This window comes from Bos mutus, chromosome 19, assembly GCF_027580195.1.
Source record: "Bos mutus isolate GX-2022 chromosome 19, NWIPB_WYAK_1.1, whole genome shotgun sequence".
Lineage (NCBI taxonomy): Eukaryota > Metazoa > Chordata > Mammalia > Artiodactyla > Bovidae > Bos > Bos mutus.
In genome coordinates this window covers 62,473,733-62,486,634 of record NC_091635.1, presented here as the reverse complement: position 1 = coordinate 62,486,634, position 12,902 = coordinate 62,473,733, and the positions used below count along the sequence as shown (strand labels likewise).

The 12,902-nt window shown below is 36.0% G+C and overlaps 2 pseudogenes; both read right to left on the bottom strand.

The window, feature by feature from the left end:
• Positions 1-228: 228 nt before the first annotated feature.
• LOC102282671 (olfactory receptor 5M5-like) lies at positions 229-1,221 on the bottom strand (annotated as a pseudogene).
• A 10,470-nt stretch (positions 1,222-11,691) lies between these two features.
• On the bottom strand, positions 11,692-12,615 carry LOC102282956 (olfactory receptor 5W2-like; annotated as a pseudogene).
• Between the last annotated feature and the right edge of the window lie 287 nt (positions 12,616-12,902).

Here is a 12,902-nt window from a genome sequence, read left to right as displayed (position 1 = left end):
AAGTGTGAGTGGGGTATTAAAGTCTCCCACTATTATTGTGTTATTGTTAATTTCTCCTTTCATACTTGTTAGGATTTGTCTTACATACTGCGGTGCTCCCATGTTGGGTGGATAAACTGAGTCTTTAACTATTCTGTCATAGCTTATAGTTTTTAATCATGGATTTAAAATTGACTTCTCAAGAATGCACTTAAACTTGGATTCAATTCCCGTAAATACAACTTTTATTTAATATGTAAAGAAAAAGACACTGAAATTTGAATTCAAAAGTACATTTCTCCTGATCATTCTGAAAAGCTTGTTTCACATCCTTGTTCTTCAAACTATAAATGATGGGGTTCAACATAGGGCTTACAAAAGTGTGGAAAACAGCAATGATTTTTGACTGCTCCACTGACTGGTCTTTGGGAGGTCTAACAGACTTACAAAACAGGGTCCCATAAAACACAGTCACAAGTGGAAAAATTTTTGCATCTGCCTTCAGCAGAGTACATCCTCAGGATGGCAGTGAGAATGAAGATGTTGGAGATGAGGATTATGAGAAGAAATTTGGAGAGGTTAAATCCTCCCACCACGATAGATGGATAGATAGATAGACACCATAGATGTCTCCTTAATGTAAGTGTCAGAGCAGGAGAGTCGAATGAAGGGTGGGTCAGCTCAATAGAAGTGATTAATGACACTGGAGCCACAGAAGATAAAGTGGTATGTCCACGTGGTTTCCATCAGGCCGCTAAGGAACCTGTAGATCTATGGACCAGCAATCAGGTGAATGCAGACCCCTTTGGACATCTTGCTGCTATGAATCAAAGGATTACAGATGGCCATGTACCTGTCATAAGCCATCACAGCTAGCATGTAATATTCAGTAATCACCATGGCAATGAAAAAATAGCACTGAATTAAGTAAGCAGTATAGGAAATGTTTGTTTGTTTGTTTTCTCTCTGATAAGTTCACCAACATCTTGGGAGTCACGTTAGTGGAATATCACAAACCCAAGCAGGACAAATGGCAAAAAAGAAGTACATAGGGGTGTGGAGGTGCAAATCTATCCTGATCAATAGCAACATCCCAAGGTTCCCTCACACAGTGATCAGATAGATCCCCAGGAACAGCACAAAGAGGATGGACTGAAGATCTGGATGATCTGTTAATCCCAAGAGAACAAATTCAGTCACCAAGGTGGAATTTCTTCTGTCCATTTTCTTAGGTGCCAGCATTGTTCACTTAGATAAATTAAAATAAGATATGAATGAGAAGTCCATCTTACATTTCGTCTCTCTTTCTTGTATTCATTTTCTCTTTTTTTCTTCTACCCTCAGTTTCCTTCACACATTGCTATTATCAGACATAGTCTAAGACTGTAGGAGGTAAGACTTTTAATAAGGTCGTAACCCCTAGTAGCTGGGTACACAGATGACTCCCAAACAGAATGGCTCCTCTGTCTCCATTTTGTTTTGGAATGAGGGAATTATGACCCAAAGTTTATTTTAGACTGGCTTCAACCACCAACTGTTACTTACAGATTGCTATAAAATTGTGGATTCATCATTGGTCTCACGGATGGTTCGGGACAAAATGGTGAACATATTTGGAAAGACTTTTGCAGTCTTTAAAAGTATGTGAATATTTATTTGTTTATTAGTCATGCCACATGCAGGATCTTAGTTACCTGGCCAGGGATCAGGGACCTGACCTGTGCCCCCTGCAGTGGAAGCACAGAGTCTTAACTACTGGACCACCTTGGAAGCTTCCCAGTATGTGCATATTTAGAAATTCAAAGTTTGAGAATTGTATTTCCTATTTACTGTATCGTTGTTGTTGTTTAGTTGCTAAGTCATGCTCAACAATTTTGTGACCCTATAGGCTATAGCCTGCCAGGCTTCTCTGGCCATAGGATTTCCCAGGCAAGAATACTGGAGTGGGTTGCCATTACCTTCTTAAGGGGATTTTTCTGTCCCAGGAATTGAAACTGTGACTCCTGCATTGGCAAGTGGATTCTTTACCACTGAATATTAGGGAGTCCCACATTATAGGAATTTGAAGGAAAATTACTGAGGCCTATTTTACTGATTGCTCATTTCTGACTCTTTGCTAACCCATGAATTACAGTCTTCCAGCCTCCTCTGTTCATGGAATTCTCCAGGCAAGCATACTAACATGAGTAGTCATTTTCCTCTCCAGGGGATTTTCTGAACCCAGGAATTGAACCTGAGTCTTCCACATTGCAGCCGGAGTCTTTACAGTCTCAGCCACCGGGGACATCCCACTTTACTACTATGTCCCCCCAATACAGGAGGATGTGGTATTCCTATGTGAATAGACCAAAGACAAAGACTCCAGATTTAGAAATAGCAAAGTCCTTTATGAATTAGAGGAAGAGTTTTTCATTTAGAAGAGTTTATGTGAATAAAGCAAGAGAGACTTGGATAGGGGAAAAAAGAAGTGGCAAAAACTTAGATCATTGTTTTGTTTGCTTATCCATTTATTTATTCATTTTTCATTTATCCAAGATAGCACTTAAGGAGTTTGTAGCATATAAAAAAAATTCCATAACTTTGTGCTGCTAGTGGAACAGAATTTGACTCTAACCTTCCTAACAGCATATAGTTCAATTAATTCAATTTAGGTCATTTTATATAATAAATAGTTCAATTATCTTCTTTATAGACTTACAATGTCCAGAAATTATAAAACAAAACAAAACAAAAAAACTAATCAATAGAGATAGAATCATTCTTAATGCAGAGTTTACATGATACTAATTATAGTGAAAGGATTATACTTGCAGGAAAAGATTATCAGTTCAGACAATATAGATGATAATGAAAGAATAAAGTGAGGAATTCTTGTTTCAGACTTTTCACTACAGATTCAATCTATTTTCATTGTGATTCTCAATGTTGTCATGTGCTATTTTATAAACTGTATACTACATATGATAAGAAACAAAAACTCAAACGCCTGTGGGAGCCATTTAGATAATAAGGGTGAGTATGTGCCTGTGTGCCCAGTCGCTTTAGTCATATCTGACTCTTTGTGAGTCAGACCCCATGGATTACAGCCCAGTAGGCTCCTCTGTCATGGAAGATTCCAGTCAAGAATACTGGAGTGTGTTGCCATGCCCTCCTCCAGGGGATCTTCCTGATCAAAGGGTGGAACCTGTGTCTGCTAAATTTCCTGCTGGCAGGTGGGTTATTTATCACTAAGGCCATCTGGGAAGACAGTCAGAGTGAGTATAAGAATAAACTAAAGTTGACTAGGTGGTGGTTCCCAAAATAAATGGTCAGCAGACACTCAGCCTGGTTTAATTTTAACTGTACATTCCAAGCTGTGTGTTCTAAGATCTTATGTGTGTGTGTGTGTGTGTGTGTGTGTGTGTGTGTGTGTGTGTGTGTGTGTGTGTGTATGCTAATTGCTCAGTTGTGTCACTCTTTGCAACCCCAAGGATGGTAACCCACCACCTTCCTCTGTCCATGGGATTCTCCAGGCAAAAATACTGGAGTGGGTTGCCATTCCCTTCTCCAGGGGATATTCCTGATTCAGAGATTGAACCCTAATCCCCCACGTTGCAGACAGATTTTTATCATCTGAGCCCTCTAAGATCTTCCAATTTTAAAGTGATATCAGAATTTATTATGTTTATGTAAAACTTGCCAAATACAGTATTGGCAAATAATCTGAATTTTATAGCTATCCTTAACCAGAACATAACAAAATAAATCTGTGGGCTTGATATATTGAAATGCAGATAGCAATGAATAAATTATATTTACAGTATCTAAGCTGTTCCTAGATGTTGAATGAAGTACTTTCAGAAGTTAGCTACTTTAATTTTGATACTTCCAAGATGGCATATGAGTTAGTCATTATACTAAGGTAATCTTTGTATACAAACAGCAGTCAACCCTACATGTATGTGAGCCACTTTGCCAGGGGAATAAAGTAAATGATAACAGTGCTTGCCTCAAAATATCTGTTTGGTGTCTTTATGGTAAAGGAGATAAATGCAGAGAAAATTAATGTTAGAAGTGATTAGTTTGATAATAAAGATTTGAATGGAGAATTAGTATATGGATCAAAGAATAATAACATTTAACAAGAACTTGAAGGAAAACTAAGTGTTTTCTACAAGCACAAGGGTAAAGAGTACTTTCAGATAGAGTGAACATGCAGAGACAAAAGTCTTTCAAGAGAAATCAAATAAACCCAAAGGTATATTTTCAAGGATAAATTTTTTTATAGTACAAAAGAAAACAATTTAAATAAAATGTTTTTATTTTATTGGCAAACAGTCAAATAAACAGAAAGTCTCCATAACAGGCTAAGAAGTGTAAATGCCATTGAAAGCTACAAGGTAGCAAATCTCTGAATTTTTCTGGAATGTATTTATTACACCCAAATTATGGAGATGGATTAAATCCAGCATTTTCTTTTAATTTGTCAAAGAAATAATTTGCAGGGCTTAAATCTATACTCTCGGTCTTTGGGAGGAAAGTACAATAATTAGAGAATCAGAATTTATGTAAATAAAAGGAGTACTTTTTCCAGAGCCCTTGGGTTTCTCTGGCTATTCATACAGAATCTGCTTGGAATATAGGTAGATCCGGGTTCAGTTCCTGGGTGGGGAAGATCTCCTGGAGTATGAAATGGTGACCCACTCCAGTATTCTTGCCTGGAAATCCCATGGACGACACAATCAATGGGGCACAAAGAGTCAGGCATGACTGAGTGGCTAATTCTTTCACTCACCAGAATGACAAGTCCATTTGGAAAATATTCATTTAGAATATACAAAGCTTCCATTTCAATGGCATAAAGATTCTTATCTAATCTTTAAATCTCTACACTTATGCCCTAAATACCAGCACCTGTTTGGTCACTGTATTACATTTAACAACTAATAAAGACAAAAATGCAACAAAGTTTCTGGTAGACAAAGCTATGGTTTTTCCAGTAATCATGCATGGATGTGAGAGTTGGACCATAAAGAAGGCTGAGTGCTGAAGAACTTACACTTTGGAACTGCTGTGCTGGAAACTTTAGAGTCCCTTGGACAGCAAAGAGATCAAATCAGTCCATCCTAAAGGAAATCAGTCCTGAATATTCATTGGAAGGACTGATGCTGAAGTTGAAGCTCCAGTACTTTGGCCACCTGATGCAAAGAGCTGACTCAATGAAAAAGACCCATATACTGGGAAAATTTGAAGGCAAGAAAAGAAGGGGGAAACAGAAGATGAGATGGTTGAATGGCATCAATGACTCAATGGACATGAGTTTGAGCAAACTCGGAGCTAGTGATGGACTGAGAAGACTGGCATGCTACACTTCATGGGGTCATGACCTAGCAACTGAACAACAAAAGACAAAAATGGGTATAATCCAAAAATAAAAGAGATAATTTAATATGACTACTTCCTATTCTTTCCTTTAAATAGGTTTAATAACCACACTCCACAATTTAGGGGAAAAAATATATGTATATATATAGAGAGAGATAGTAGTACTTCCTCCCATGCACATGGTTGCTTCAATTTTACAAAGCAATTATGCTTTTCTATTTTATTTTACATTTAGAAAAATCCAGCAACTGATATAAAGAAGATGTATTAATAATGAGGATAATGGGGCAGAGATAAACATTGTTTGCTATAACCTGAGGGTTTTTTTTTTATTATTATTACTATTTTCAAAACTATTCAGCAGGACTTCCTTGGTGGCTCAGTGGTAAACAATCTGCCTGTCAGCACAACAGAGATGGATTTGATCCCTGGTAGGACGATCCCACATGCTGCGGGACAGCTAAGCCTGTGCACTGCAACTACTGTGAAAGCGAATATTTTAAGTACTTTCAAATAGTTATAATTTTCACTAATTTTAAATTGTCTGTGTTGAAATTAGTAATATTAAGCTGTTTTGAATATCATATCTGCCTGAGTTTTTCCTCCTCTCTCTTTTTTCACCTCTATTTTGCCATCCAGGACACTATTATCCAGAGTGCTTTATTTATGTTTTTTTCTCTAACTCATACTTTAACGGCCTGTGGTAAATGGAAAACATAATTCTCAACATCTCAGTTAAAAATTATTTGAAAACTTAACTGTGCATCTTACAAATATAAATGGCATCAAAGATTTTTGATAAATTCAGTCATTTCTTTAGAGCTAAAGCCTTTTTTTTTCCACTTAAAATTTCTGAACTTTTAATAGAAATTTAATTGAAGATTATCTCTGTTTCCAGAAGCAAATGCTTATAGAGCTTGAGATATGTCAAAGACTCATGCCCAATGGCTATGAGAATAACTTTTGATAGCTTTCCATTTAATTTTTACTGCACCCATTATTTCCTGTGGTTAGAAATATTGTTTATTTGATACTTATCAAAGTGGTAAGTAAATTTATCCTCCACAACTCTTTCATTTTTAACTCCTTTTCTGATATAGAATACTAAGTAATTTGTATTAAATTATTGTATCAGCTATACCTGAGCATTAAATACAAAGTTTAAAGTTTGGGAAAAAATTATTGGAGACATTGCTGAACTAGTTTTATTTTATTTTTTTGTATTTTTTAATTTAATTTATTTTTTAACTTTACAATATTGTATTGGTTTTGCCATATATCAACATGAATCTGCCACAGGTATACACATGCTGCCCATCCTGAACCCTCCTCCCTCCTCCCTCCTCCCTCCCCATACCATCCCTTGGGTCGTCCCAGTGCACCAGCCCCAAGCAAAATAACCATGAATATTTTGCTCTCTGTTGGAGAAATATCACACACAAACATTAAGTAAACTTCAGTAAGACAAGGAACTAGACATCCTTCTAAAAACAGTTTTCTTATGGGACATTGATATCCTTTTTTTTTTTTTTTTTAATGTCCAGTTTGAAATTCTGGGCCATTAGTAGTCAAGGCAGGTAGTAGTAACCATTTTTTTTTTTTAATATGGTCAGATTTTTTTTTTCTTTCGTTTTTAATTTTATTTATTTTTTCTTAATATTCATTTATTTATTTTAATTCGAGGTTAATTATTTTACAGTATTGTATTGGTTTTGCCATAGATCAACATGAAACTGCCACAGGTGTACATGTGTTCCCCATCCTGAGCCCCCCTCCACCCTCCCTCCCCATACCATCCTTCTGGGTCATCCCAGTGCACCAGCCCCAAGCATCCTGTACCATGCATTGAACCTGGACTGGCAATTCATTTCACATATGATATTATACATGTTTCATTGCCGTTCTCCCAAATCACCCCACCCTCACCCTCTCCCACAGAGACCAAAAGACTGTTCTATACATCTGTGTCTCTTTTGCTGTCTTCCATATATATGTGTTAGTATACTTTATTGGTGTTTTTCTTTCTGGCTTACTTCACTCTGTATAATCAGCTCCAGTTTCATCCACCTCATTACAACTGATTCAAATGTATTCTTTTTAATGGCTGAGTAATACTCCATTGTGTATATGTACCATAGCTTTCTTATCCATTCGTCTGCTGATGGGCATCTAGGTTGTAACCATTTTTTGAAAGTTTAGGTTACTTTTCTTTTCTCAAGAAATATAACTGAAATAAAACTCCACATTATATTTCACTGGCTCAATAATGTCAAACTGCTTTCCTTTGGATTGGAACACACCAGAATAAGCTAGATAACAGAGAAAATATAGATTTGTTAAACTAATGCATCACTGACTCAATGGACCTGGGTTTGGGTGGATTCTGGGAGTTGGTGATGGACAGGGAGGCCTGGCGTGCTGAGGTCCATGGGGTCACAAAGAGTCGGACACGACAGAGTGACTGAACTGATTTGTTCTTCACTCTTGGGCATAATTCTAGGAAAGGTATTTTGGGGTTCTAGAACATTTATGTCCAGCTATGGTAATAGGAAACTTTGCTGTGCTGTTTACTAAGTACAGAGACAATTCTCAATCTATTATAAATGTGTGAAAGCCATGGCTGATTCACACCCTCACCAAATACTGCACTTGCTTACACTTTGCCATTTGGTCAGTCAGTTCAGTCGCTCAGTCGTGTCCGACCCTTTGTCACCCCATGGACTGCAGCACACCAGGCTTCCCTGTCCATCACCAACTCCCAGAGCTTGTTCAAACTCATTTCCATTAAACTGAGGATGCCATCAATCATCTCATCCTCTGTCGTCCCCTTTTCCTCCTGCCGTCAACCTTTCCCAGCATCAGGGTCTTTTTCAATGAGTCAGTTCTTCACATCAGGTGGTTCAAAGTATTGGAGTTTCAGCTTCAGCTTTAGTTCTTCCAATGAATATTCAGGACTGATTTCTATTAAGATTGACTGGTTTGCTCTCCTTGCATAATACAATTTCTAACATTTTATTTACTTCAGTGCTAAATAGGTGGATATCCACTTTGTGATGAGTCTATGAGTTTCTGAATCTGAATAACAAGACACACAATAAGGTCACATTTGAAAATGTTTGCCCTTCTGAAATTTATACTACTTAGATGGCTTCATGTCACCACCACTTTAGGTTAAACAGATTACATGTATCAAACAATTTCTTGTTTGAATATGAGGTGATTCTTTTTTTTTTTCTTTGTTTACAACTTTCAAGTCCTTTCCAGTACCTGGGGTGAATTTACACAGAAGTAGAATCATATTTTATAGAGACAGATTGTACCATCTGTAAAGGACCTTAGAGGTAATCTGGCTGAAGTCTCTACTTAACTTTAGGGAACCTGATGGATAGGAAGGAAGAGTGATGTGTTATATTTAGAGGGGACTTGCTGTCTGGACCATAGCATGTTTCTAACTAAAGAGAAAGGTGTTCAGGGAGGTTAAATGTTGCTGCCTCTGGCTATAACACAGAACCTACTATGTACTGAACATTATTACTGCATGATTTATAATGAATATATTCATGCATCCCATAATTAGTATGCCTCTATCTGTCCTCTATGTTGGAAATTTACCCAAATCTAACATTGTTTTGGCCATATATGTACTTCATTATTTCAGTGGCAAGGATGAAGGAAGATGTCAAGATATATGACTATAATATTAACACATTACACACTCATTGATAAATTACATTTGGACAATGATATTTACCATCATACATTGCACTGGTTGTGTGAGAAGAATGTGGTGTGGAAAGATTAAATGGGAAACGAATGAAGACTATTAAGATATAAATATTATTAATATGTTATATTAGTATACTAAAATTTAATGGCAATCCATTGACACCATGGGCTTCCCTTGTGGCTCAGCTGGTAAAGAATCTGCCTGCAATGCAGGAGACCTGGGTTTGATCCCTGGGTTGGGAAGATCCCCTGGAGAAGGAAATGACTCCCCACTCCAGAACTGACCTGGAGAATTCCATGGACTATATAGTCCATGGGGTCGCAAAGAGTCGGACATGACTGAAGACATTTCACTCACTCATTGATACCGTATTTTGACTTTAATATATTCCAGCCAATGTTTTCTGCCATGTTGTTCCTCGTAAGCAACAGTTCAAAAGAAGGTTGGGTAAATTGATAAAATATACCAGGAATAGAAACCTGTAAACCTTTTATATTATTGATTACGATGTTTTCACAATGAGAACTCTTCTTAACATGCCATAGAGTTTTACAAATTCCACTATGAATAACAAAGGAATTTCATAGGCTTTATTATTCCATTCTGAAACATTTTTATATAAGGACATTTTACAATGGCAGCTGGAAAATTTAAGACCATCCGAAGCTTTTAACTTTACAATTTTAATGTGTAAATAGGAGTGTTCTTCAGTAGTTTATGGTATTACAAATATATCATTGGATTGTAGCCTTACTTTCTCAGCAAACTGATGAGTGTTTTAGCCTTAAGGAAGCCATATTAAAAGCAGATGTGATAGTCAAATATCAAGAATGTATAGCTTCTTCCTTGTAGTGTAATTAATGAATATATATGTCTCTATAGGCATATTAGTGTCCATAAAATTTTATGCATCTTGCAAAAAACTTTTGTGTATATATATACAATATATATACACTATTGTGAGATATGTGTGTGTGTGTGTGTGTGTGTGTATTAAGGTACTTACCAAATCTTCGTTTAATTCTGTGCTACTGAGATATAAGTAATACTCAAAAAAAATATTGCCTACTGTTTTTAGGTAAATTCATGTCTATTTATTTTATATTTCAGGCAAAATTCAGTGCTTGGTTAACAAGGATGGAATGCTCAATTCTTTAGCAAAGAATGCTCACAAACAGGGTAATATAAGCCAATGACTTAGAGGTGATTGTTTGTAAACCACAGAGAGATGGGCATTTAACCAGGGTTGGCAATGAGGAGGAAGAGAAGAAAATTATCTTGGAGGAAGTGCAGAAGAATTTATAGTTAATAATGACAGCACAATATTGTACTGCAACAAGTGCACAGCTCTTCTATATGCCTTTAAAATCTAATCTTTAGATATCTTATTTTTATCTAACTTTATTCAAATGTAATTGACTAATACCATGTGTAGTGATAAGTACACAATGTGTTATATGCATACATTGTGAAATTATTACCACAATAAGGTTGATTAACACATGCTTCACCTCACAGAGTTACCATTTTGAGTGTGTGTATACTGAGGGCAGTTAAGATTTATTTTTTTATCCAATTTCTCAAGTTTTCATTATTGTTAAATAGAATCATCATATACAGTAGATGCCCCTAAAATATCCATCAAATAAAGTTTGTACACTTTTTGCAACACCACCAATTTCACCTTTAAGGCCCTAGAAACATTCAACCACCCTGTTTCTATGAATTTGATTTTTTTTTTTTTTTTTACTGTAACACTCATCTTGCCTGGATCTTAGTTCCTTGATCAAGGGTCAGACTGACCCAGTTAGTGAAACATGGAATTCTAATCACTGGCCTGTCAGGCAATTTCTGAATTAACCTTTAGATTCTACATATATGTGACATCATATAGTACTTGTTTTCCTCTGTATTAATATTTCATGTAGCACATGACCCTCATATTTCCTCCATGTTATAGTAAACATAAAGACAGGATGCATACAGTTCAAGACCGGAATAACTTTCAGGTACCCTGCCTACAACTTTTCCATTTCCCAAATTGAATCTTTTTAAAATTTGACTGAATATCTCTATCCAAAGTCGCTTTTCTTTTATACTAGTTTTAGATATTTTTGTTTGGAAATTATAGCCCTTTATGTTTTATATACTGATGAATTTGAGGCTAATTATGAATTCCTTGACTGTTTGGTTAATTTATTTTTAGTACTAACTTCAGTAGTGCATAAACTATAAGATCTACAATAGTATATAAAAAGGCTACAGGCTCAAATATCACTGAGTAAATGCACAATAAATCTTAGTGTAATTGAAAATAATGCTTGAATTAAAAAATGAAAAAGTTACTACAATGGAAAAGACAGAAAACTTTTTCACATATGCAAAGTGCTATATGTATGTATATATATATATATATATATATATATATATACGTATATATATGGAAACATAATGAAGCATGACATGTGTGGGAGAAACAAAATTTGGATTTTATACACATATCACTTTAAGAATTTGAGAAATTATTCTTCTCATTTATCCTAGTTTTAATTTTAATAAATCAACAATTAATATATGTACATGAATGCATATATGTGCACAAATAATACAAATAATTAAAGTCATTTATTTTTCAATTTTTCCAGGACCTGTTTCACATCTTCATTCCTTAGGCTGTAAATCAGAGGGTTTAACATGGGAATCACAAGGGTGTAAAACAATGAGGTCATTTTGTCTTCATCTAGAGAGTATGAAGAACTCAGCATGAAATACATAAAGAGCAGAGTTCCCTGGAAAATTGCCACAGCAGTTAGGTGGGATATACAGGTGGAGAAAGCTTTGAACCTCTCTTCAGCAGAGTAGATCTTCAAGACTGATAAGATGATATAAAAATAAGAGACAAGGACTCCTGAAAATGAAGTTTAATTCAATAAAGCCAAAAACCATGAATATCACTAACTCAATGACCTGTGTGTCTGAGCAAGATATCAACAGGAGAGGAGGAACATTGCAAAAAATGTGGTTAATCTCATTTGACCCACAGAAGCATAAATGGAATGCTAATGTTGTGTTTATCAAAGCATCTATCATTCCTGCCAGGTAAACCCCAGCCATGAGCAGAGAATACACCCTGCTGGACATGCTGACTGCATAGAGCAAGGGGTTGCTGACAGCCTTGTACCGGTCATAGGCCATCAGTGCCAGCAGGAGACATTCAGAATCTACAAAGGTATAGAGAACCAAGAAATTCAGAGTACAGCCATAGGAAGGGATTGATATGATCTTGGCAAATAGGTCCACCAGCATCTTAGGCTGATGGCTGTGGAATAGAAGAGGTCACAGAAGCAGAGGTGGCTGAGGATAAAGTACATGGGTGTGTGCAGCTGGAGATCCATCCTAATCAAGATTATCATTCTAGGGTTTGCTGGAAGATTAATGAGACAAACAGGTAAAAATATTATAAATAGGATCACTTTGTTCTCAGTGTTATCAGCAATTCCCAAGAAAATGAATTTAGTCAAGGAGGAGCAATTCTCTCTTTCCATTCTTCTTAGATCTTGTGTGAACTTTTGAGAATGCTGTCAAGAAAATCACACATGCATGTTTAATGCTTCTGCACATCTAAAAAAAAAATAATAAGGCAGATCATTTTTTTTCCTTTATTGTCTTTTTATACTTAGAAAATAATCCAGTCTTGTACCTACTCTTTAAAGAGGCATAGCTGTCTATTATGCAATAATAAAAGGCATATGAGGAAGAACTTTGACAATGTTTCAAGACAATCTAGATGCCATTCACAAGGTTTGCTACTTTCTACAAACTCTTCTCTGAG